The sequence below is a fragment of the Cupressus sempervirens genome, chromosome 7 (genome assembly GCF_028749045.1).
Source record: "Cupressus sempervirens isolate cs-2001-9-10 chromosome 7, ASM2874904v1, whole genome shotgun sequence".
Taxonomy (NCBI): domain Eukaryota; kingdom Viridiplantae; phylum Streptophyta; class Pinopsida; order Cupressales; family Cupressaceae; genus Cupressus; species Cupressus sempervirens.
The window spans coordinates 414,111,661-414,135,562 of NC_143124.1; the positions used below are offsets into that span (position 1 = coordinate 414,111,661).

General features: G+C 31.3%; 1 non-coding gene and 1 pseudogene across 1 annotated transcript; one reads left to right on the forward strand and one right to left on the reverse strand.

Moving 5' to 3' along the window:
- Nucleotides 1-360: 360 nt before the first annotated feature.
- TRNAW-CCA (transfer RNA tryptophan (anticodon CCA)) lies at nucleotides 361-434 on the reverse strand. Its single transcript has one exon. It is a non-coding gene; the product is annotated as a tRNA-Trp (tRNA).
- A 20,710-nt stretch (nucleotides 435-21,144) lies between these two features.
- On the forward strand, nucleotides 21,145-23,075 carry LOC149547295 (protein HOTHEAD-like; annotated as a pseudogene).
- The last annotated feature ends 827 nt before the right edge of the window (nucleotides 23,076-23,902 follow it).

Here is a 23,902-nt window from a genome sequence, read left to right on the forward strand (position 1 = left end):
TTGGGTTATGCAGTATAGAACTTATTTGAAATAGAAAAAAACCTCAATAGGAATTGAGATTTCAAGTCAATTTGAGGTACTATGTAGATTAGTTATTAACCCTTATCTATTCTTTAAAAAAAAATAAAAAAATATGATTGTAGTTTTGTTATCCAGAATTGTGTTAGGTCTAATTCCTATAACTTTGGCTGGATTATTTGTAACTGCATATTTATAGTACCGACACAGCGATAAATTGGATATTTGATTTAGAACCATATTATGAATGGGTCTCCTAGTGATTCTAAGGGATTTGATTCCATTAGCTTTTTCAATTTAAGTGACAAGAAGATCGATTAGAAAAAAGAAAAAAAATAGGATCACACTCTATAGGATTTGAACCTATGACATCAGGTTTTGGAGGCCTACATTCTACCAAACTAAACTAAGAGTGTGTTTTCTTAATTTTTTTCTTGAAAGAAAAGATTATTTCTATGTTTCGTTGAAGTAAATGACTATCACTCAACCTTTTACTTTTTTAATGGAAGATTTAGGATTTGAAAAATGGGTAGGGATGACAAGATTCGAACCTACGACATTTTGTACCCAAAATAAATGTGCCACCAAGCTGTGCTACATCCCTTGGTCCATTTCATGGATTATATATCTAGATAATTCAAAGTCTCTATAATTGGCTCTAGGTCTTCCAATCTTCAAACATCAGCGAAGATGTGTAGGTGCACTATTACACAGTAGAGATTGTAATTTTCTATAAATCTCCAATTTTTAATCCAGTGATGAGACTTCGCTCATCTCTCTTTTCAAAGATTGGAGAATAAAATTATATTTCCTTTCCAATCTTTGTTTCTTTTTCTCTCTTTGAATGATACTTTTTCTTGCCATAATGATTCAGCTACTTTATATAAAGAATATAGATCAAATTTGAGATGGAGAAGTATTATGTGGATTACTCCTTCTTTTTATACATAGAGATTAGATTTAAAAATCTTAAAACTATGTATAAAAAGAATTAACCAAATTTACTTGATGTAGAGGTGATTAAGAAAGTTGCATAGGTGAATATATAGCCTATAGAAAAGTGAGCTAATCCAACTAATCATGCTTGAACAATGGAAAGAGCTACTGGCTTATCTCTCAAATTAGCTAGAGGTGTGCATTCATGAGCCCATGCAAGAGTTTCAATAAGTTCTTGCCAATATCCATGCCAAGAAATAAGAAACATAAATCCAATAGCCCAAACAAGATGTCCAAATAAGAACATCCATGCCCAAAGAAATAAATTGTTCATACCAAAAGGATTGTATCCATTAATTAGTTGTGAAGAATTTAACAAAATATAATCTCTTAACAACCCCATTAAATAAGTGGAAGACTCATTAAATTGAGCTACATTTCCCTACCATAAGGTTATATGTTTCCAATGCCAATAGAAAGTAACTCATCCAACAGTATTCAACATCTAGAAAATTGCTAAATAAAAAGCATCCCAGGCCAATGTATAGCAAGTATCACCCTGTCCCAGACCATCGCAAGGAAAACTATAACCAAAATCTTTCTTATTAGGCATTATCTTAGAACCACGCACATCTAAAGCACCTTTTACTAAAGTCAATGTAGTCGTATGCAAACCTAGATCAATAGCATGATGAACCAAAAAGTCTTCAAGACCAATTGTTAAGAAGAGTGAATTTTTATTATAGTTAATAGCATTCAACCAATCGGGTAACATAAGCTTTTTCTAGCATTGAATGCTAGATCATTTTCTGAAGATAAGAGCACATCAAAGCCATATAAGGCCTTACCATGAACATATTGTATCCATTGAGAAAATATAGGCTTAATCAAGATTTTCATTTCTAGAGTACCAAAAGTGAGCATAACATTGCTATGAACATAAAGTCCCAAGGTATGAAAACCTAGGAATAAACTAACCCAACTCAAATGAGATATTATGGCTTCCTTATGCTCAAACATTCTCGCCAATACATTATCCTTATTTTTTTCTAGATTATAATCTCTAATGATAAATATAGCTCCATGAGAAAATGCCCCCATCATAATGAATCTGGCAATGTATTGATGATGAGTATACAAAGTAGCTTGAGTAATAAAATCTTGTGCTATGAATGCATAGGAAGGAAAATAATACATGCGTTGAGCTACTAAAGAAGTAAGAACTCCCAAATAAGCTAGAGCAAGACCTAAGTGAAAGTGAAGAAGTATTGCCTAGGTGAGAAAACATTTTTTATTCATTTATCGAGTGATAAATTACTACAAGTGAAGGAGATGTACGATTTAAACAACGAAAAATCCAATATTTGAAAATTGTGTCTAAGATGACTAGAAAAGTTTAAACAAGACCAGATATTATTAATTCATTATGGGAAATCCATAATTTTTGAAGATCCAATCGATTATCAATTCCCAACCATGGGGTGAGTGAAACCCAATACATAGATCAATTGCTAAAAGAATAGAAAAGGCTTTCATTGTATCATTTAGGCTATAAAAGACTTCTTAGATCCAAGAATTTAGAATGCCAAGTTTCTTCTTACCTAGATTGAGACAAACAATTAAAAAAACAAAACCTATTAGATTTTCTATTAGATGTGAGATGATTTGGATACAATCTTGATTATATATTTTCACTAATTCGATCATTTTTTTTGCATTTCTACATGAATATCGTGTGAATACATTGATGAAGAATCTTCCATCATTATTTCTAACAAGAAGAGTTCCTTTATTTTTTCAAACTTTTTTATAGTGTCTTCTTCTTGTAAATAATAAAAATAAAAATAAAATTGATTGACCAATATTCCACCAATTTTTAACCCAAGGTTCTAAACCATTATGTAATGAAATTGAAATTTCGCAAGGCAATACTATTAAACATGTAAGATATTTTAGAGAAGCTAATGCTTTATACTTGGAACTTCCAATTTTTGAATTGTTAACGAACTTGATTGGCTTGTTAGCTCTGCCCAAAATTTGAACAAAGTACGAATTATAGAACAAGGTCTAAGATCCATAGATTTTTTGCATAATTATTCAACCTCAAGAGATCTTTCAATCAAATGAGGGATGGTTTTTTTTGAGTCAAAAGTAGAGTAAAAAAGAAAGGATAAATCCTTGAATTTTTTTTGGAATTGTACTAATTTAATTTTGAATTCTTGACTCAAAGAATTGCTTCAATTGGTAAATAAAAGAAATGAAAGTTTAAGTCTAATAATATCAATTTTGTTTTCTTTGATACATATAGGAAATTTATTATATGCATTTATTCAAGAACATATGTATAAAAAGGTGTAAAAAATATAGTCATTTACTTCATTGTATTCTTTTGAGATGTTATATCTATGTTTATTAAAACCTTTTATCCCTTTCTAATAGATAAAGAATAATATGGAGTGGAGTTTTTGCTAACTGCCAAAAAATATTATGGTTCCATAAGTAGCATTTTGTGTTGGTGGAACATAAAATGACCATATTTTCTTTCCCCCTCATTTCAGAATCGTTTAATGGATACATGCAAAAAATAGGCTAATTCAGAAACTTTTTGTTTCATTTCATGCAAACTCAAATTTTCTTCAGTACGAGTTAAGGGGATGTCTTTTGCAAACATGAGAGAAAATAAATGAACACAAGAGACACCGAATTTAATGTGGAAACCCAATATGGGAAAAACCACCAATGTAACAAGTTACTATTTTTCACTCTTCTGAAGTGAGCCCTGTTAGGAGCCAACCTGGTTAAAGATTACAAAACACATTGTTAGGTGTGACCTTGTTAGAGGATTTAATCACCCTATTAGAAGTCACCTTGCAAGAGGTCTTAAAACAATTCAATAGAACTATCACCTTGATAGAGGATTTTACAACTGGCTATTAAACCAACTCTGTTAAGAGATTTTGGATCATTGCTACAATGGTAAGAAAGTAACAATGAAATGACCTAAATGAGATGCATCTGAATTACTAATTATAGATCTCTATTCTTCTTCACACTAGATCCTTCCTAATAAAATATTACTTTGCTGCTCCAAAAGGATATTAGACCATCCTTCAAATTTACTCGCACACTTTCCTTTTCAATCAATACACTTGCATACTTGCACACACACTAGAATCTCCTCTTGACCTTTCATATATACCATCTAGATTATCAAGTCAACTTAATTACAAATTACAATGATCAATAAACATTACCATAGTCAGCTAAAATTAATGCTTGAAATAATTAAACTTCATAACCCAAGTCAACAAAATCATTCATTGATCGACCCTACTCGGTAAACACTAGTCCTAACATGATTACCTGTATTAACCAACAGATGCTTGGTTAACACTGCAAACTTGCAAAATTCTTTGGAAGCCAAGTGAACTCGATTAACAATAACTCTGACCAACTTTTCTTTGCTAACCATAAGAACTTGGTTAACATTGCTTTCTGCTCTAATCTCCTTGGACGCTTGAGTGAGCTTGGTGGACACTGTCTTCACAAAGTAATCTCCAAGAATGCTTGGTAGACAAGGAGAATTGTCTTGCTAACCAAGTGAGCTCAGTAAGCACCAATTAACAACTAATATGACATTTGTTTAACATCAAAGACAACACTCAATTAGACAATTCTATCCAATATAAAACATGTTTTTAACTAGAATTATACTTGATAAACATCTATAACAAAGAATGCATGTCTTCTCTTTAGCAATCAATTTTACAGCTTTGTACAAAGAGGTAGTTATAGAATAGGCATAATGATAGATCATATGGAATAAGAATGATTAAATAAGTGACAAATTATAATTTTAATACATAAGTTGAAGTTTATACATAGAATCGATCCCATGCAAAGACTAGTGTGGATTTTGTTGTCTTTTTAGAATCATTCCTTTGCTATTGTTAATATTTATGCTCCTAATGATGTAGTGGAACACTCTCAACTATGGTCCTCAATGATAGATCATCTGCCACTTGCTACCTAGTTTTTATGTGGAGATTTTAACATTGTTGAGATAGCTTCAAACAAATAACATATATATTGTCTTTTTGATGGACCACTAGTGAAAGAGAAGCTTGGTATTACATGGGAATAAATTAGCCTTTTCTATCCCAATGCTAACTTATGCCATCTTGGTGGGGTTTTCCATACTTGATCTAATTTTTGAGCTAGCTCTAATGGAGTTTTGGAAAGGCTATATCATGTCATTATCATGGTACAATCATTCTTATCTTTCTATGAAGATAGAGAATTTCTAGGAAGCAATGACAACTCTATTTGCAATAGGTTCTAGTGCTAGAGTCACTAGAGGAGGTCTCTCTCCAAAAAAATGTCTCACATCTGGAGGTGGTAGATGATGTCCAATGTGATACTAGTCATGATCTACGATCCAATCACACCCCTATTTACAATAATTTGGAATATCTAAGTAGTTGGCATTGGGCCCCATGTAAAACTCAGCGTGCAACTGTTGTGCAAAATAAAGAGGTATATGATCATTATTAGGATAATGTGTTGATAATTGGCTAATTATGATATGTAATTTTTTTAATTAATGGTATCACATGATGTACGTGTCGACAAGGAACCTCAAAAATAAAGATACCTAGTGTTTCGTTATCAAAAAAATGTCTAAGTATAGAATTTGGTGTATAACAATGTATTGTTTTTTTCTAACAACTTGCAAAAGTCATATTATGACAAGAAAAGTTACATGGAGATAGTATACATGTTGATGATGACATTTCTAACCTTGGAATTTTGTACAAACTATACAGAACAAAGTTAATCATGTTTTGATGAAGCAGAACAACATAATTGAAGTAAAAAATTGTTTTGGTTGCAAAATAATTACTTATCCAATTAGGGCTGACATCCTAGATGTTTACTCTAACTTAGAAAAGTGAATTGTGGTCTTAGCTGACCCATCAATATTTTATGCAATGTCATGGTATTTATGGAAAGGACTTATTGCGATAAGAAATGTGGACATGTGTGCTATTATGTAATTATGAAGTTATGCGATGAAAGTCAACATTGTCAAAGCAATAAATGAGAAGTTTTGTATGAACTATTTAGTGATCTGAGATCAAGCTGAAGATCGGAGATCAGTGAAGGAAGGAAAATAAAAATAGATTAGTTATTTGAATAGTGAGCTCTTCTTGTAGTTGAAATTGCATGTTTGGGCAGTGGGCTCATCTTGCATACATTATTCTACAACTCCTAACAGGGTTGGAATCTCCCAATAGGGATTTAAAGTCTCCTAATAGGGACCGGTTATACATAATTTTCTCATTGACTCCTAATAGGGTCCATCCACTAATAAGGAACATATATATTAGTATATTATCTAGTGGGTATCATCCTCACTAGGCTTTCCCCTTGGCCAATGTTTCCTAGTTGACAAAATATGGTGTCATTAGTTATCTTTGTGCATTGTTGTTACTATTCAACATTACTTAATTGTTCTTTTATACATGGTTTAAAGTAAGTAATAATATTCAGTTGGTGATTAAAGTTTGTAGATTATTGATTCACACCCTCCCCCCTCCCTTCCCCTCCTATTAGTCCCTATTTCTAACAATTGGTATTAGAGCACAGTTACTTTGTAGAGGCTTAACATCTTAATTAAGATCCCTTTGGATATGGAATAGTTGATGAAGAACCTCGAAGAAGCTCTTGAGAAAATTGATCTCCTTATTGAAGAAATAGATAAACTGAAGGATAGATATGAAGACTCCAAAATACACATTGGTTAGTTGAAGGAAAAGATTGAACATCTAAAATCTAAGCCTAAATCTACTAAATCTGAAACTACTAATGATGACTTCAAAATTGAAGACTGAGTACAAGATCTTGAAGCATGAATTGAAGATTACAAATCTAAAGTTGACTTTGAGAAATGATCCAGGAAAAGTTGAATCTGATATAAAGACAAAAAATGCAAATCTGAAAGCAAGTCTGGCACAGAAAATGTTTGAGTTTGAAACATTGTTCAAGAAGATCATGAACAACTCCATAAGTGTAATACTATTGTAAAAGGTGAATTGACACAATGCAAGTAGTAGCTTGAGAAGCTCTATTCTAGCAAAGAAAAGCTTGATGATTCTATGTCTATATAGAGAACTTCTTATGATAAGATTGGTCTTGGTTATTTAATTAACATTTCAACAAAGAAACCTAAGATTAGATTAGATACAAAAGAAAAAGACAAATCTGATGATAAGGTTGAATCTAGTCAATCTTCTGAGAAACCTAGAGAAGTTGATCAAACAAGGAAGTTGAGATCTTGGATGAACCAAAGCAAGTGGAGAGTCACAAGGAAACCAGGTATGAATTTAGAGGTAAGTGCCTTTTATGTAATGAAATGGGTCATATGAAAAAAAAAAGGTATGAATAAGTCATTTAATAATGTTAAGAACTTTTGTTTTCATAATTGTCATGGTATGGGTCATAATGCAATTGATTGTAGAAAACCTAAGCATGATAATGAAGGAAGAAATAATAGAATGTATAGAAATATTAATCATATAGATAAAGGAAGATCTAATGAAAGGAGATTGAAAGAAAGAAGTTCTTATGATGATAGAAGATAGATTGTGTGTTATAAGTGTAACAACTTAGGACACATTGCTCAGAACTGTCATGCACCTGATGATTAGTAGAATCCTAGAAGTAGAGCACCTATATGTCAATTATACAATAACTTTAGACACAAAGTGAAGTACTACAAAAAGGATAGAACCTTCAGAGATAGAATGAAGAATGGAAATAGCTTTGGGAATAGAAGGAATGATAGAAGGAACCAAGAAAGGAACTCTGGAACTAGCAAAAGCAATGAAGAACAGAGAAACATTATGAGTGAACTTTGGGATGAACTTAATGAAGCATTTATAAAAGGAATAGATATTTCAAAAGAAAAGTTAGATGATGATGAGATAGAAACATAGAATTCAATTGTTGAGTTTGATTCAATTAAGTTGAATTAAGCTTGTTCACAAGATCAGAATTTGAGAACATGCAGAGATCAAATTAGAGGTAGAAAAGTTGGGAAATGGTGTATATAGTTATGATTAGATGACACCTAAGCTTGCTTGTGATGTGGAGCTCATCTAAATAAGTTATGATGAATTTTAGAGTTACCAGTATTATAGTAAAGGGTAATTTTGTAACATAAGAGTAAAACAAGTTTTTGCAAAGAATTTCATGATGCAAATTTTTGAGCATGTTTGTCATGATGAAAGGAGTCTATTATGAACCTTGCATGACATTTGAAGATCAAACAGATGATTATAGATAGTTATCTAACTGCAGAATGTAAATAACAATTTTTTCATATTTGTGAAGTATGCAATTAATGTAGTTTCAAGTTGACGCATAAATAGAGTATAGAATTGATTTTACTTGACTATGAAGACATTCAAAGTGAAGAGTATTTAGAAGCTACTTGTTAGAGTTATTTTAAAGAAAACCTTATTTTTTGAAAGAGGTATTTTATCATTTTCAGCAAAACTTGTTTGGTAAAAGATATTGTTGATAAGAATTATGGATATGTTAGTTGTTCATAGTGTTGAAAATGAAAATAGTCCTAAGTTTAAAGTAGTTTCCATAAAACCTAGTGATGGAAACCCTAATTTTGCATTGTCTGTCACTTTGAACAACGTAGTATATTTGGAAGATGTAGAAAACTATTTGAACTACAAGTTTGAGTCAATTGGCAATGAATACATGAATAAGGATATGGAATTGGTTTTTAACCATGACATGACAGTAAAGGCTAGATTTGAACATTTGAGTGAATTGGACTTGTTTAAGTATCATTTTTACTATGAACTAGATATAGATGAATGGACTAAAATTATACTAAGTAGGATACATGATGGAAAGTTATGGATGCAAGATAATATAGTACACATTTCTATCAACCTTATACATCAAGTAGCTAGTCTCAGCAAACAAAGTAATGTACTTGTAGGAGAGAAACTGGTTAAGAAGAAAGTAGAAAACTACACTAAGGCAATTTACAATGGGAAGGCTATGGTAATTAGCTCCATCAAGCAAGATGATGTGAGATTTCTTAGTAGAATAATAGCTTATTTAGTTTGTGCAAGTTCTAAAATAGATGAACTTTCAACAAGATTTATAGATGTAGCATACAAGATTTGTGTTGAGAAAGAATAGGTGAATTTGAGTGAGATTCTAAGAATACAACTCTTGGAAAACCTTGAAAAGATTAAGAGGACAAAGAATGGAGTATTTAGATTTCAATAATTGATAAACCACATATTCTTTCATGTGCTGAAGAGATTCCCCTACTTGTCAGTAACATATATAATGAGTAATGATAGATGCACTATGGAGAAGATATCAGAGGTATATAGAAGACACCCTACAGACAAGGTATTGGATAGTGATAATCTAATTATGAGAACATTCCAAAATGAGATGAAATAGAGATTTAGGATCTCACTTGAAATTGTAGATGGGTTCAAGGTGGACATAAGTGTTTTAGATGATACTGACTATTTATACATTCAAGCAGTAGAACCTTGGGTGACATTTCTAGATCCTTTTAGTGATCAGTTAAGTGATGATGTTGTAGTTGGCTACATAGATTTATTGTTGAATTTTGAGAAAGATAAAGCTGAGTATAGATTTGACACATTTGATGAGATCACATAGCATGCTCATCAAGAAACCTTTGAAAAGGCATCTCACAAGACATTGAAACAAGGTGTATTGAATATTCAACCCTAGTCAGTTTCATTTGTAGAGGAAACTTCAAGATAGAGTATACCATATGTAGTAGTATTTGATGTTTAGCCCAGTGAACATAAGAGAAAACCAGAAATATTAGCTAAAGCAGTGCCTATAAACACTAAGAGAGTCAAATAGATGGCGTCAAGACCTGGCAAGAAGAAGAAAGAATTGTTGACAATTAAGTCTAGTAGTGATGAAGAAGTTGAGGAATAGGAAATCAAGCAATTTGAAAAGGTGACTATACCTAAACAAGTAGTAGGAAAGCTTGACAACCATGGAAGCCAAAGATCAAGAAGATTAACACAATGATTGCTAATGAGGGAAACTTTGTTCAAATGAATAAGTTTTATGATCTTTATAATAATTTTGAGAAGGATCAAATTGATATCTTTACTGTAAGACGTATCATTGTGAATGATTTAAGTATGAAATATATCAAAGGAGTAGTGAACCAAAAGTTCTATGAGAGACTCATAGAGAAGAAGACTCTAGTAAGGGAAGAAGACCTTGAACTTCAAAATTCTATGCTAGGGACAATCTACAAGAATGATGATGAAGATGAGATTAAGAGATAGTTGAATAACCTCGCACCATACTTGAGGAACAAGTTAAGGCCATTCTCATTTATGGTTGGTGAGAAGGATAAGTTGAGGAAGGAGATAGTAGGAACCATTAGTTAGATGTTGTCAAAATCTAGGACAACAACTCCTCCAACTCCTAGAACCGCAGAAGAATCAGTTAGTAGTGGATACTATGAAGATTGATCAAACTAATGTTACAATCAACATTGACGATACCAATTCATTTGGTGGTTCCAAACCAAATGTACTTGATACTAAAGATGTTGAATATAAGTTGAAACAAATTGTGATAGAGGAAAGGCTAATAGAAATTGAAAAGAAGAAGATAGAGGAAGCCAAACAACAATTGCTTGAGGAAGAAAGGAAACAGAAAATAGAGGAAGAAGAGATGAAAGGATTAGAAGGAAAGAAGGAAAGAGAACAAAAAGAAAGGAAATAAGAGGAAGAGAGGAAAGCTAAGGTGGCAACAAAGAAATAGAGGGAGGATGAAACTAAACCATCTAGTTCATCTACTTCACTCTATCTTGCAAGTTTTGCCATTGATGATGATGAGCAGACTGATCTGATTTCATCCTTAACCAATCTTTCATAGAAGAATAAGATAGTAAAGAGTTTGCAAAGATCATTGATGCAAGTGACTGACAGATTGCATAGAACTTTGACAGTATAACATGCTGAGTCAAATCCAAAACTAATAGCACAAGTAGTGCTAAAATCTTTTGATGAAGAGTTTACAAATTTGATAAATGTTGCAAGGAAAAAAGCTCAAATTTCCTATGATGTTAACTTATTTAGCACAATCTTCCAGAACATCAAGAATGACTTAGTCAACCTTCATACATGCATCAAAAAACTTGTAAAGTGTCAGCGGGAAGGGAAACTCTTATATGTTAAGTGTACCTTATTATACAAACTAACTAAGGATTTGAATAGTTAGATAGAGGCTAAGATAAATGAAATTGAAGCTTTATCCAGCCTATTCCAACATCCATCAAGTAAAGTTGATGATATTGAGAGCCAAGTTACTAGTGTTCACAATGGGATAAGGAAACTAGAACTTCGGAAAGAGCAGATATAGAAGAGAACTTCTAATTTCAAAGAATCCATTGTTATGAAGTTATCATTTATTGAGAAGTAGCTAGAAGAATATGTCAATGCTAAAGACACATATACAAACTTTTGGTATTCGGATCTAAATGTAATTGAGATTGCATCATATGCATTATGTGCAATTCTCACATCAGCAGAGTCTACAAAAGAAACATGGAACAAAGGTACGGACAGTTTGAAAGGTATTTTTGATGATTTTATGAAGATTATTTCAGCATAAAGGCAAGGACAATAGTTTTGATAGTTTTGGACAAAGTCTTGACATTTTGAGACCTTTGTCATTGATGTCAAAGGGGGAGAGACACATTGAGAAAATTGAATTATCAAAAGGGGAGTAATAGTTGAGTAATAGCATAGAAAATTGTAAAGTGGAATATTGAGATTATTGGGAGAAATACATGTGTAATATGAAGTATATTGTAAGGGGAAGCATATGTAAAACTATTAATGTATGGTGTTATTTAGATTTTTTTTGTCACTTAGCCAATTTTGCCCATTTTGTTGCCATCAATGCCAAAGGGGAAGATTTTAGAAAATTGGCTAATTATGATATGTAATTTTTGTCATTAATGGCAACACATGATGTACATGTTTGTAGGAAAACTCAAAAATAAAGACACTTAATTTTTGGTTATAAAAAATTGTCTAAGTATAGAATTTGGGTTACAATAGTGTATTGTTTTGTTTATAACATGTTGCGGACATCATATTTTGACAAGCAATATTACATAGAGATAGTATACATGTTGATGATGATGTCTATAACCTTATAAGTTTGTAAGGGGTGTACAAAACAAATTTAATCATGTTTTGATGAAGCGGGAGAACAGAATTGAAGGAAAGAATTGTTTTGGTTGCAAAACAATTACTTGTCCAATTAAGGCCGACATCCAAGATGTTTACTCTAACTTGGAAAAGTGAATTATGGTCTTAGCCAACCCAACAATATTTTATGTATATGCATGGTATTTATGTAAATGACTTATTGCAATAGGAAATGTGGATATACATGCTATTATGTAATTGTGAAGTTATGCGAAGATAGCAAACTTTGTGAACGCAATATATGCAAAATTTTGTATGAACTAACTAGTAATCTAAGATCAAGCTAAAGATCAGAGATGAGTGAAGGAAGGAAAATAATAGTAGATTACTTTTTTGAGTAGTGAGCTCTTCTTGTAGTTGAAATTGCATGTTTGGGTAGTGGGCTCATCTTGCATACATTATTCTACAACTCCTACTAGTGTTGGAATCTCCTAACAGTGATTCAAAGTCTCCTAACAGGGACTAGTTCTAATGAGTTTTCTCATTGACTCCTAATAGGATCCATCCTCTAACAAGGAACATATATATTAGTATATTACCTAGTGGGTATCATCCCCACTCGGGTTTTCCCTTGGCCAAGGTTTCCCTAGTTAACAAAATAAGGTTTCATGAGTTATCTTTGTGCATTCTTGTTATTGTTCAACATTACTTTATTGCTTTGTTATGCATTTTTTAAATTAAGTAATAATATTCAGTTAGCAACTAAAGTTTGTATATTACCCTCTCAGTAGTCCTTATTTCTAACATAACTACCATGTGTAGCTAAAAAATGAGGATATATCATACTAGCGATAATAGGACCGTGTCACTCAATAGTCTCTCACCCTGCCCTATGTACTCTCATATGATGGAAACAAATCTTTTTTGATGATGTCTTTGGGGGCCACCCTCTTGACATCATGAAAAGATACATCTCCTAAAATCGTAGCTCTAAGCTCCTTAGATATGGCAACTAATACATCAAGGGTAAATGTATGATGAGCTCTAAATCTAGTAGTGAGATCCTGTAAACTCCTACATATGGGCGCACATATTTCTCTATATAAACCATCATCAGAGGAAAATATAGACTGCTCTAATTTAATAACCTCCTTCTTTGCAAATGAAAATAATCCACTGATATCAAAGTGTGGAGGTGGTGCAATAGGACCTCCTACAAGAGCTGCACTAGGACCTCCAATAGGAGCTACACTAGCAGCCACACCAAAACCTGGATGAGGAGCCAGACCAGAAGCTACACTAGGAGCCACAACATGAGCCCCACCACAAGTTGCAACATGAGCACCACCATGAGCCCCACCATGAGTGCCACCATGAGCAACACCATGAACTACACCATAAGTCGTAGTAGGAGCTGCAACAAGAGGAGTCACAATAGGAGCCTCATCACACTTAGGATCATGAGCAGGCTTATTGTGTGAAGTTATATCTGTAATGATGGAGCTAATATATATTGCAAATACACATATACACATACATGTAGTCTAGTACACCAATTTTTGTTTAAAAGATATGTAATCGTACATCACCTAATCTGTAACACATCAATATATCATACATGAGAGTTAGAGTTAGAGTTAGAGTTAGGGTTTGAGTTTTTAGTTAGGATTAGAATAGAGTTTGACATAGGGTTTGATTTAGATTAAAGGGTTTGATTTCTAGGGTTATGGTTATATTAGGGTATGATTAGGGTTTTGTTTAGATTAAGGTTTGAGTTTTTAGTTAGGATTACATTAGAGTTTGAGTAAGATTAGGGTTTGAGTTTTTAGTTAGGATTATATTAGAGTTTGAGTTAGATTAGGGTTTGAGTTTTTAGTTAGGATTACATTAGAGTTTGAGTTAGATTAGGGTTTCAATTTTGAGTTAGGATTATATTAGGGATTGAGTTAGATTAGGGTTTGAGTTTGAAGTTATGATTATATTAAGGTTTGAGTTAGAATAGGGTTTCAATTTGAGTTAGGCTTAGATTAGGGTTTCAGACACGATTATGGTTAGGTTAGGTTTATCTAGTTAGATTATGGTTACAGGTAGATTAGGGTTTGAGTTAGATTAGGGTTTGATTCAGATTAGAGTTTAAGTTAGATTATGGTTTGGTTAGGGTTTGATTTCTAGGGTTACAATTAGATTAGGGTTTGAATTAAATTAGGGTTCATGATTAGGGTTTGAGTTTTCAGTTAGGATTAGATTATGGTTTGATTATAGTTTGATTTAGATTAGGGTTTGAGTTAAAGATTAGGGTATGATTAGGGTTTGATTTAGATTAGGGTTTGGTTAGGGTTTGATTTATAGGTTTATGGTTAGATTAGGGTTTGCATTAGATTAGGGTTTGATTAGGATTTCATTTAGATTAGGGTTTGAATATTTAGTAAGGATTAGATTAGAGTTTTAGTTTTTAGTTATGATTAGATTAGGATTTGAGTTAGGGTTTGGTTAGGGTTTGGTTAGGGTTTGATTTCTAGGGTTATAGTTATATTAGGGATTGAGTTAGACTCTAGGGTTTGATTTCGATTAGGGTTTGAGTTAGTTTAGGGTTTGTTTAGGGTTTGATTTCTAGGGTTATGATTAGATTAGGATTTGAGTAAGATTAGGGTTTTAAATTTTAGTTAGGATTAGATTAGGGTTTGAGCTACGGTTTGAGTTAGATTATGGTTTGATTACAATTTGATTTAGATTTGGTTTTGAGTTAGATTAGGGTATGATTAGGGTTTTATTTAGGTTAGGGTTTGGTTTAGATTAGGGTTAGGATTAGATTCTAGTGAACTACAATTTTCAAGTTAGGGTTAGATTAAAGTTACGATTCTAGGGTTAGATTAGGGTAACTTTAGTTAGGATTAGTGTTAAATTAGGGTTTGAGGTTGAGTTAGGGTTAGATTAGGGTATAAGTTCTTGGGTTAGATTAGGCTTTCAATTACAACTAGGGTTAGGTTGGAGTTATCTAGTTGGATTAGGGTTACAGTCCTAGGGTTATATTAGGGTTTCAGATACAAAACTCTAAAGTTAGATTAGGGTTAGAGTATTCAAGTTAGGGTTATCTTAGGGTTAGGGTTTGAGTTAGGGTTAGAAATTAGAGTTAGAGTTTGAGATAGGGTTAGATTAGAGTTTGATTTAGGGTTAGGGTTAGGGTTAGGGTTACAGATAGAGTTCTAATTTTTTCTAGTTTTCTACACTAATTTTTTTTTATTTTTTCTAATATTTTGTAATGGCTTTCCTTATATTTTCTAATGTTATACCAATTTATTTTCTTTAATGTTATACTAATATTTCCTATTGTTATGCTAATTTATTTTTCTAATATTCTACTATATTATTTTTTAATATTTTGTAATGTTTTTCTTATTTTTTCTAATTTTCTAGACTAATATTTTTAAAAATATTTTATAATATTTTTCTAATATTTTCTAATGTTTTTTCTAATATTTTCTCATATTTTTCAAATATTTTGTAAACTTGCTGATGAAATATTTCTAATTAGCATGAGCTAAAATACTTCAACTATAGATAAAGATATAATTGGAGTAGCTTTGTATAGATCAAATCGGGGTCCTTGTGATTATAATCTGAAGTTTAGCAAATTTTTTCAAGGTCTTTGTTATAAGATAGGAAAATCCATTATACAGAATAAACTAACGTATTTAAAAAATTCTCTAAGGCTTAATCTAGATTTTGAGGGTCGAAGGGAAAACTATTTGCATCAATAGTTTTTAGAACCTTCAATTGCCAGAACAGTTGTGAAAGAGTTCACTATATTCTATCATATTTTGGGTTGCTTCGTTGGATCAGTAGTGCAAGATTGTTGGTTTTTATCAGAATCAAATAGAGAGAATTGGAATAATCCTTTTGACCCTTTCATTGAAAATGATTTCATTCTAGCTTTGAGTCTCTTACAAGGTCTTCTAGAAGAATTTCCATCATTGGCAATATATCTGGGCAATTCTGATTACATAACAATTGCTCCTTAGTTCAAAAAAGATATGATGCAAAAAGGATTATCTCCTATACTAGATAAAATCATTTTATCTAAAGAATTAAGAAATTCTTATGGAGAAGAGGATGAAACTCCTATAGTTTGTGATTCTAGGACCTGGCATTTTAGTTTTATTCGTAGCAATTGATTTGAGCATATAAAAGATATAAAATAGAAAATCCATTATTGGATTATCTTCATCTATTTGGAGGGTTTCAAGAAAGACCAACGCATCTTTCTAGCTTATATTGGAAGAAATCTCTAATGTTTGGCCCCAACTTCCACCCTCTTTATGCTAGAAAGGACAATATTATAGAAAGAAAGACAACTGCTTTCTGGGAAGCATAATTACTATACAAAAAGTTTCAAAGGATGAGAATATATCAATTTGACATAGAAGAGTATGCAATGGAGTATAAACCACACTAGTAATCTGTCTAGCTCGTCGATTTCTTTGGGATCCCATGAGTATTTGCTTTTTAAATAAGCACTCTTCTTTTGAACGAAGAGAAGTTTTTGCTTCTAAAGAACTTGTGAAGAGCATTTAACTTATTCTTCAACAAGAGAACTAAATATACTCAAATGTAATTTTGTTTGTAAGGTTTTTCTAATAAAACTAATATTTTTCTAAATTTGTTTCCTAATGTTATATACTAATATTTTCATAATATTGTAGATTAATATTTTTTCAATATTTTGTACTATTTTTCTAATATTCCTCACTATTGTTTTTTTAATATTTTGTAATGTTAATATTTTTCTAATATTTTCTATAGTAATGTTTTTCTTATATATTTCTAATGTTTTTCTAAAAAATCTTATATTTTTCTTTAAAAAATTCCTAAAGTTATATTGATATTTTTCATACGCTAGAATAACATTTTTTTTAATATTTTCTAATATTGTAGACTATTGTTTTTCCAATATTTTCTAATATTTATCTAATTTAACATTCTTTTTTTCTAAATTTGCTTCCTAATCCTAAATTAATATTTTTCTAATATTCTATATTAATGTTTTTTAATAATTTCTAATGCTTTTCTAATATAAATGTAACTTTTTTTCTAATATTTTTCTAATAAAACTAATATTTTTTCAAAATTTGTTTCCTAATGTTATACTAACTTTTAAAATAGTTTCTAATTTTTTCTAATATTCTACATTATTGTCTTTTTAATATTTTGTAGTGTTTTTCTAATATATTGTAATATTTTTTTAATATTTTCTAGTTTAATATTTTTAAAAATATTTTTTAATGTTTTTCTAATATAAATGTAATGTTTTTTCTAATATTTTTCTAATAAAACTAATATTTTTCTAAATTTCTTTCCTAATGTTATAGTAATATTTTATTGATATTTTGGATTAACATTTTTTAAAAAGTTTCTAATTTTTTCTAATATTCTAGACTATTGTTTTTCTAATATTTATCTAATCTAACACTAATTTTTTTAAATGTATTTCCTAAAGCTAAATTAATATTTTTCTTATATTCTACACTAATATTTTTTAATAATTTCTAATATATTTTCTAATATCACTCATACATAACTAACAAATATAAATATAATTATAAACGATAAATTAATAGAATTAACTAACATAAATAAACAATAAAAATAGGAAATTAACATGAAAATATGCTTTGAAAACATAAAATAACATTAAAAATTCAAATAATAACATATAAACATACTCGAAATAGCATAATGACCAAAATATGGAGGAGAATAACACAGAGTGATGCAACTCACTTACAAATCTGATATGTTCACTCCAACATCTAGATCAAATTCACCTCACCATAAAAATGAATAGAAAAAAAATTTTAATCTCAAAATTGTTGTAAAAATATGTTTGCGTGAACATACATAAAATTGAATATGGAAATTTTCCATTGTTTCACAATTTCCTTCATGCCATAAAAGTGGTACCCAGTATTGTGGGTTCGCCCATATATATATATATATATATATATATATATATTGAAAACTATTTCACATTAGAATATCTAAATGTTTCAATGCCATATTATTTTAGATCTAAAAGCATTTCAAGTGACACATTAATTTAAAACAAAAAAAGTGTTTTAAATGAAAGTGGTTTGCCATTCATTTGTAGTGACAACAATTTCACATTATAATAAATTCAAATATAAGAATTTGGAATTAGTCTTTTGGTCACGCATATACCATGAAAGGTTACACACCAATAATAGTGGAAGAGCAATCATTTTAAAACTTAAAAGAGGGGTACAAATTTATTAAGACAAAAAAAGATACCTAATTTTTCTGTAATTTGACTCAAATCAAATCAGGAACAATTTATAGTCATAAAATAGGCACCAATAAGTTAGATTTTACATTAACATTTTTCTTAGATTCAAATTCTCTCAGTGGATAGGACTTTACAAGTATGTTTAATTGTATATTTAAATGACAAGAAGAAACATACAAAGTGAGTCATGAATGATCCTTTGAATAAAAATTAATGCCAACTAAGAGATATTAAACAACTCTTCATTTTTTAAGTTATTGATTGGTAATTCTTTCAAATGGCAAGATTTGCTAATTGAATGCAAGGAGCACCATAGATCAAGAAATTGCCTACATTATCATACTGGTAGTTCCACTTCTCACCAATTTCCTAGTCGATTACACATTGCACACAAGACAAGTTATGCTTTTGTCAGTGTGATTTTTTTTAATCAGAGCAGATCTTTCTCTTTTGTCTACGTAAAGTTTCTTTACCTACCAACAAATCAAAATCTAAAATTTTTGTATGTAAAACAACTATTTATATTCATCAAAATGAAGATGCAAGAGTTTGTGGTTTACCCAATGTTTGGGGTCTTCACACTGTTTAAGAAATGGGATACTCCACTGAATCAATTTCTCTATATCGAGTTGGATGAGATTTTAAAGCATTGTCATGTACATTCACACTAATCAAGTATATTGCTCTTTTTGCACTGTCATTTTAAGACTATACAAAAGCGTCCAAAATGCATAAAACATTTATTTATCTAATTGAAGGAATACAAATTGCAAATATAATGAAGCAATTACAAATTCCTTAACTACAACTTCCAGACATGCATTTAGCAATTGTGAACTATTCTTACTACTTACATCAACTTATATAGTTGGATTTAATAGAAATTTATATATGTGAATTCTCATAGTAATATCATAATTTGGCTTGAAGTTCGAAAGAGCTTTAAAATGAGTTTAAACATCCCAAAATTGTTATAAGGCTCATAGTTGGAAAATGAAACATGCATGATTAAAAGAATGATCTCACTTTCTAAAATTTAATTTTTTTATTGTTACGCTTCCTTTATCTCACCGTAATAATTGACAATCTAGTACATTGATAAGCTACCTATGCATGGCCTTTGACTTGTATAATATGAGTTAGATAATGACATCTTTCTAACATTGTCTTTTTACGTTGTGGGGTGAAAACTTTTCCTCTTTTGACTTATTGTTTCATTCTATGGATCTCTAATTCCACTAAGCAAACCTATCACATCCAAGTTTCCTCCTTTTTTGAATGGTCTATATCTTTTGTTTAAAGCAACTAGAGGAGAATTGCTTCATAAGAGAAGAATGCATGAAAAAATATATCAATTAGTTTGCTTACAAAATAACTACCCTTAACGAATTACACACTTCACCACTCAGTTGTATTGTGAGTTGTTTTAATTTGATAATTTAATTAATTTATGAATGATAGGTATTTGAAATTTGATATGTCTTAATTCATTTTATAAATAGTTTTAATTGAAAATATAGGTATGACATTATAATTGCAGTCAATTGGTTAGAGATTGTAACAAAGACTAGGGAAAATACCCCATTACCAATAGGGCATCTAGTTTTTGTGATACATTCTAATTACAAGCCAAAAATTGAAAACATGTGTACGAGTAGTTGATCACACATGTACTAATAGTCGATCATTTTTTAGCATTCTTTTTTGTTGGTGATTGGCCTATTTGTACACCATTATTAGGACATTTCATAAAGACTACTGAGACATTTAGACACAAAATCTGACATTTTTGAGTGGGCAAGTTTTATTGGTGCATGAAATATCGGGTGGTGGCACTTTTGAACTACTTTGTGCTCAACAATCCCTAGAGAGAAATTCACGAATACCTAAAAAAATGAAACCTTGGCTTTAAGCACTTCCCTCACTTCTAGAGGTATATAATTTTTTTTTGGCAAAATTGGACTTACATTTTAGACAAACTAATTAAACATCACACACTAATGCTTTACAGTCAAAGTTGACTTACTTTTTCCAAGATTAATATTTTCCTTTATGTGCAATGTTGAAGGTGGTTCCAGAGGACTTAAACTTAAAAAGTACACACTAAGACTTGATTCCTAACCTAAAAATGTTAAATCGTCAAAATTAACATTTTTTTTTCAAACTTAATTTCTTCGTTCTGTGATTTTTAAAGGTGGCCAATGACTCACTTTAAGAATTCCTAGATACATAAAGTTGACCTCTACAACTACTTAATTATTTTCCCCCCACCCCTTGAACGTTTGAAAATTATATAACCAATACTACAAAATGGCGTAGGTAAACGTATAATTTTCTTTAAAAAACGAATAAAAGAAAATTTAATACTTGGAAATGGGGTCAGTTAACGTAAACATCAAATTCTTGAACAGCGAACTTTCAGGATCTGCATTATTGATATTTTCTATTATGAAATAATAAAGATACTGTTTATAATTCTTCACCGTATCTTCATTTCCATACCACAAGCGTTTAAAGAATTCAAGACAGGAAATTCAATGTCATTGGCGAAGTGAAACAATATAATAAGAGGAGTACATAGTGATAGGATAGAATCTGTAGTTGGAGTTGGATCGAAAAAGCAATATGGAGATCTGGTTATGTGTGATTTCATGGCTGCTACTTTTTGGGAATCGGCATCAAATGGTCTGTTCAGCAGGGGCGACGCATAATCTGTGTGAATACATTCCTTCAATCTTCTGCTTCAAATCGGTGTTTTTCATTACAGAGTAGAAATCACGATTCAATCCTTTATTATTGGCGTTTTCCATTAATGGTGGATGTTTTGTTCTTGGCGTTTATAGAATACCCATTTCCTTTTATGGCATTTGATGCTGAAAAGGCAGCTGCAAGATCATATGATTACATTGTGGTTGGAGGCGGTGCATCAGGGTGTCCTCTGGCTGCAACTCTCTCACAGCATTACTCTGTTTTACTAGTAGAAAGGGGAGATTCTCCATATGGAAATCCAGACACTTCAGACATTAATGGAGCTTTCAAGATTGTTGCAGGCCTCGAAATCCCTTATGTTGCACAGAGATTTGTATCAGAAGATGGTGTGCAGTTGGCAAGGGAAGAGTTCTTGGAGGTGGAACCGCCATTAATGGCGGCTTCTACAGCAGGGCAAGCACAGAATTCATTCGAGAGAAGGAGTGAAATGAGAAGCTTGGGAATGAATCGTATGAATGGGTGGAGAAGGTGATGGTATTCAAGCCAGAGAAGCTTTTTCTTTGGATTTCTGCATTCAGGGATGCACTTTTGGAAGCCGGAGTGGGTCCTTATCATGGGTATACTCTGGATCATTTGGAGGGCACCAAGATCAGTGCTTCAACGATTGACAACAATGGAAGAAGATACACAGCTGCAGATCTTCTGCAATATGCAAATCCAGATAACATTGTAGTTCTCTTGAATGCTACAGCCAGCAGAATCCTCTTTGATTCATCATCTGGTAGGTACGCTTGCTTTTTCATTGTTCCCAAATCTGTACATGACTTAATACTATCATGAGAACAAAACATGTCAGTTAATTTGATTGTGTTATATTTCAATTTATAATAGAGTTTGACAATTATGTTACAGGAAAACTAAAGGCTGTTGGTGTGGAGTTCATGAGTAGTGTTACTTATCAAATATTTACAAATCATTTATCACATTGGAGTGAGGTAATTTTATCAGCGGGCAGCATTGGCAGTCCACAACTTTCGTTACTGAGTGGAATTGCTCCATCGGAACAACTTAATGAATTGAATATTAGTGTATATTTAGATTTGAAAGCAGTTGGGAAGGGTATCAAAGATCCACCATGCACAGCAATTGTTATTAAATCTCCAAAACCACTTGAAATTGCTAGAGCTCAGGTTGTAGGTATGTTAAACAATTCAGAAGTCTACATTGAGTCTGCTAGCGTTCCTCCAATACAAAATGGCATAGAATATCAATATTTAGGAGTCATTTTTAGCAAGTCGGTTTTTCCTTTATCAAAGGGTGAGCTTCGACCCAGAAGTACAAATCCGCAAGATATCCCTTCTGTAAGATACAATTATTTTTCTCATCCTCTAGATATACAAAAATGTCTTCTTGCTGTTAAGGTACTATCAAACCTTATCATGACAAATTCCATTCAAGAGTTTGCTTTTATTTATAGGGAAAATTCCAAAATTATTCAGTTCTTAGGGCCCAAATTACCAGTAAATCAAGGTGAAGATAAAGAAAAAGAAAAATATTGTAGAGATATAGTAGAAACGTTTTGGCATTACCATGGAGGGTGTGAAGTCAGCTTTGGGAGTGAGAGTAAATGGTGTTGATAATCTAAGGGTTATGGATAATTCAATTTTCAATCCTGGAACAAATCCACAAGCCACTCTTATGATACTAGGAAGGTATGCCCTTTCATTTATATGTTTTTAACTTTTTATTTATAGAAGACATTATATTGATGAAATACTTTCTAATGCAATAAATGTAGTTATATGGGCTCTCATATCCTTCAGAAACGTATCAACATTTGTGAGTAGAATTTTTGTGAAAAAAATTACATGTTTCCCATTCAAATATTTATCATTTTTGTGTTTTACTAAAAAAGAATATTTCTAATGTTAAAATGGGTGCCACATTATGATTTATGCAATTACTATTTGTTCTAGTATCATGTTGGGTGTATGTGCTTTGTAAGTCACCTATATTAAACAATAGATTGAGTTTTTTTATTCCACTTGCATATGACAACCATTGTTACCATTAACAAGACTATAATAAAATGAAATACAAGGTCTAACATATTGTAAACAATATAAATAAAATTTATGTTCTATTAGACACAATAATGCCTTTGGAGCAAAATCATGAATGTAATATACAAGCTTTTTGTTAAATAAGTTTACATGCAAATTTGTAGATATGTATGTTGAAAGTTCGTTATATGTAATATTGTTCTCTTTTAAGAAAAAACATTTCATAGCATCAATAACAAGACTTCTCAAATATAGGGAATCGTCTATTTTGAATCTCATTGATTGTCGTTGAGACCTTAAAGAAATGCTTATTGATGATAGAAGATAACCTCTCTATTAAGTAGGTCGAGAGGAGGTTTATAGAAGGTCTCTTTATCCTTCATATTGTATGGCTTATGTTGTGCTTCCATCTACTCAAAGATATTAATTTGGGCAAAAGAGCCCTATTATTGACAATATGAACTACATGATTGATTAGAGTACTATAAGGAGATACATCTTTTTCAATCTCCTATTGTTGGCACTGGACCAATGTGCCATGTTGGATTCGTGACATGGTTTAACAAAATATTGAGTCTTCTATAAGTCTAGTGGTGGTATTGTGCATTAAC